This window comes from Sinocyclocheilus rhinocerous, unplaced genomic scaffold (assembly GCF_001515625.1).
Source record: "Sinocyclocheilus rhinocerous isolate Xijiao unplaced genomic scaffold, SAMN03320098_v1.1 scaffold3915, whole genome shotgun sequence".
NCBI classification, from domain to species: domain Eukaryota; kingdom Metazoa; phylum Chordata; class Actinopteri; order Cypriniformes; family Cyprinidae; genus Sinocyclocheilus; species Sinocyclocheilus rhinocerous.
In genome coordinates this window covers 55,919-60,055 of record NW_015641097.1, presented here as the reverse complement: position 1 = coordinate 60,055, position 4,137 = coordinate 55,919, and the positions used below count along the sequence as shown (strand labels likewise).

The window sequence follows — 4,137 nt, the reverse complement described above, 5'->3', positions numbered from 1 at the left end:
AGACGGCATCACAGTATGGTAAGGGGTGTAACATTTCCGTCACACGCTTGAGCTTTTCGGCCAATCACAACGCACTGGATAGTTGGTTAATCAGAGCACACCTCGCTTTTCAGACCGATTAGTTTTGTAAAAATCGACGCGTTTCAGAAAGGCGGGGCATAGAGGAGAAACAATAATGTACAGTATGTGGAAAATAATGTGTTTTTTTAACCTTAAACCGCATAAACACATTTCATTACACCAAATACACAAAATAATGTTCTTTTTAGCAGCATCATATGACCCCTTTAATGCTTTAAAGAGCAAATTTAGATTGTAATGTTTTACTGTTCTACTAATTACCATAAAAGGTACAGGTGTCATAAAACCCGAGAGAAAGACTGCATGGCTAGAAATGATCAACTGAATGTGCAAGTAGCAACTATGTTAAAGTGTTTTCATATATCTTAAAAAAAGGTCATTACATTTTGGGCACAATATATTAAATACAGTCAGTTGTAGCCTATATTTTTATTTATTTGATCTATTTCAGTTGTATTTTTTGTATACTTTTATTTTTGGACTTATAATAAAGTGTGAGCGAGTCAGTGGTAATATCAATGCATTCCTATTGGTCAGTGTCAGAGGAGCTCAGCTTAGCCTGACAGTTAGCCTGCTCCAGACCAGGTTAGTTTCCCAGCATAAGTTGCCACGGTGACTGAGCTTGAGCTATATGGTAAATTTGCTTTCTGAAACCAAATCAAGTGACAATAAGTCAGACTAAGTGAAATAAGCCTGGCTTATTTGGTCAACTTGTTTTATGAAACAGCCCCCTGCAGCTGTTGCAGTGAGATTCAGATCAACTCTAGGCTGGAGTTTCTCCAAAATCAACAATATCCAAGAAGTGTTATTCCTGTATGAGTTTACTTCATGATATAACTCAAATCATGATGCTTTATTATGATTTTTGCATTTTGTTCAAGTTATATATCATTTTCTTAAAAGATTGAAGCAGAGTGGATTCCAATGCTCCATCACCTTCCCTTTGCTGCCTTATTATATCCTTTTAGTCCATGTTTAATCACCATTTGTTAATCAGTATTATATTTTGATTAAGTGATTAAAATAAATGTAGAATAGTGTTAGCATGGTTAAAGTTGTTTTTGATTCTCTTGTTCCTATGAGAAATTATGTACAGTATGTATCACTTTTAGTTCATTTACTCTCCTTCATGAAGCAAAGTAAAGCATATTTTTATACATGTAAATTTTCATTTTCTGTGTTCATATCAGCACGATTCAGCAGAAAAAGAAAACGCATTTGGAATAAAAACATAGCAGTTTGACTTATTGTGCAATCCTTTCTGTTCATTTTGTTTAAAGGGGTCATAGGATGCCCATTTTCCACAAGTTGATATGATTCTTTAGGGTCTTAATGAAAAGTCTGTAACATAGTTTGGTTAAAATTTCTCAATGGTAGTGTAAAAAACACCTTTTTTACCCTGTCAAAAACAGCTCTTTTCAGAGCACGCGGTTTTGTAGCATTTTCCTTTAAATGTTAATGAGCTCTGCTGACCCCGCCCCTAGCTCTGCTGACCCTCACTCACTCTTCCGAGCTGCTCTCTGAGGGACTGTTTACTTTAGCCGCATTCATCATGAAACTTGCTAATTCGAACATTATTAGGAAAGGCGATTTGCAAAGATTCATTATTTGCAAAGATTAAAAAACCTTACACTCACTTCTTATAGGTGAAGCTGGATCAGGAATGGTTTGCACGAACATAGATGCATTTAGGTAGATTGGGAGCGCATTCCCTTCAGAAAAAAGAAAAAAAACGTAATCCACTGCGTCTTCAGCAGCTCAGATGTCGGGAGTAAATGACTACTGCTATGTTCAGTTCATTATTACATCCAACAACAGAACACCTCAATCGCTTAGGAGACATTCTTGTCTACATCTGCTCTGGCGGTGAAACAATGGCGGACTGATGACAGTCACTCAGGGCGGGTCTAAGGTAAGACACCAGTCCAGTCTGTGCTGAAACGCTACTGTCAATCAAACTATCATGGGAGGGGCCTGTTTTTGTGACATCACACAGGCATCTGAGATCGGCTCGATTTGAGAAAGGGGTAAAGATTTGAGCAGATGTAGAAAAGAAAAAACACTGGGTGGATTTTTATCATTATAGGGTGGTTGTGTACACACTGCCAACACACATTTTAGTTCAAACAACTTGTAAAAGTACATGTAGCATCATATGACCCCTTTAATATGATATTTTATAGATGTTTTGTTGTGATATTCTACAAAACAAGCTTTAAAACACTTTTTTTCTTACTGCTGAAAATTAGATCACTTACTGTGAAATTTACTGTAAAGTTTTATTTAAGGTAGCCTACATCACCAGTGTAAGCTTCAAGGTGAATACTTCTACTTCTATTGTGTTGAATGTGATGTGAAAACTATAATCCGAGTGTTTGTTTGTAAAACTGTCAGTTATGACAGGCTTTCTGTTGGTGTACAACAAGTGAATTGGTAACACTTTACAATAATAATCCATTAGTTAATATACTAACTAACATGAACGAACAGTATTTATTACAGTATTTATTAATCTTTTTTAATGTTAGTTAATGAAAATACAGTCATTCATTGTTAGTTCATTTTAATTCACAGTGCATTAACTAATGTTAATAATGATAATTTTAATAATGCAATAGTAAATGTTGAAATGAACATTAAGATTAATAAATGTTGTAGAAGTATTTCTTAGTTCATGTTAACTAAAGTAGTTAACACTAATATTAAAGTGCCCCTATTATGAATTTTTGAAAATGAACTTTCATGCAGTGTAACACAGCTCTACGTAAATGAAAACATCCTGCAAAGTTTTAAATCTGAAAGTGCACCTTCTATAAAGTTATTATCTCTCAAAAGAAAGAGTGGATTCTGAATCATTGAAACGAGTCTTTTTAAAATTAATCATGTTGACAGGATTTTGCCCGCCAACTTGTTGGCCTTTTCGTGTTGGTCTGAATGAAAATGCAAATTCATTCTTTGCCACTAGATGCCGCTTTTGGAGCGTAAAATAGCGGTTTCCCCGGTAACGCTGTACACAAAGCAGCACTGCACAAACGCTGCTTTATCAGGCATTACTGGCAAGATGCAATGGAAATGAGACCAATCACTCAAGGGATCAACTCATAATCATGTTTATATTAATTAGCCCGTGAACTCATTCTCTCAAAAGGCCTGGGTATACGGAGAACATAATGGACGGAATGCCACTGGTAGATAAAAAAAAAATAAAAATACTGGAGGCTATATGTTAGATGTCTACTAATAAGAATTTTAAGTTAAATAATTTTTTTCATTAGCTCGTTTTAGGGGTGAAAATGAAAGGGTTAATAATAATGCATGTAGTAAAAGCAGGAAATAATCAGTGCTATAATGTATTTTAACCGACTTTATTTTTTTCCAAACCTCCACAGTACAATATATTTGAATGTAATATAACTGTATCTTTTATAATGTCCAATATTAATATGCTTTTTAAAATGGATTTTTCTTGTTTTTGGGCACATTAATTAATAACCGCAACAATATCTTAATTATGCTGCGTTCAATCCATACAGCTCTGTCTGGTCCGCAAACTACGTTTCACAACAAAACACACGCGAGAAGTGATAAAGAAATAACACGAGAACCCGTGTGCGTCAGACCAGAGTTCTCGAAGAAGACTGGAATTATTAAAAACTTGTGAGATGTATGATATTCCATCATGTAAGCAAAGTAACAGCGTTTACAAGGTGTGTGGTTTCATTTCTTTGACATGTTCAATATGATTCCTACTTGGTCTTGTAAGTATCTGTGTTTTCGTTTTGATGTGTGTTTATTATTTATCTATATTATTTGTTATCACGTTTAGGAACCGTGACATTTTAGTGAAGGGAGCAGATCGTAGTTGATAGTGATCCGTGACTAGGCCCACGGTTCAGCAGGGAGTTTCAACATCTGGAAAAGCGGTTGGAAATTGAAAAGATCCGGACAGCAATGGTAAAAAAAAAAAAAAAGAAAACCCTCTCCAAAACAACATTTCCTTACTAAAGCTCTCATCTTTGACAAAGTCCATCATTTATTTTAATTATTATATTGAAT

The 4,137-nt window shown here is 35.0% G+C and overlaps 1 protein-coding gene and 1 long non-coding RNA gene across 2 annotated transcripts in view; one reads left to right on the top strand and one right to left on the bottom strand.

Annotated features, from left to right (window-relative positions):
- The window catches only part of LOC107754615 (gastrula zinc finger protein XlCGF57.1-like), a 26,146-nt gene that overhangs the window by 10,222 nt on the left and 11,787 nt on the right, over positions 1–4,137 (top strand). The window lies entirely within an intron of this gene.
- Positions 2,867–4,137, bottom strand: part of LOC107754612 (uncharacterized) — a 10,286-nt gene continuing 9,015 nt past the window's right edge. Inside the window, exon 3 of the long non-coding RNA XR_001641604.1 lies at positions 2,867–2,876. This is a non-coding gene — a long non-coding RNA (uncharacterized LOC107754612). The remainder of the gene's footprint in view (positions 2,877–4,137) is intronic.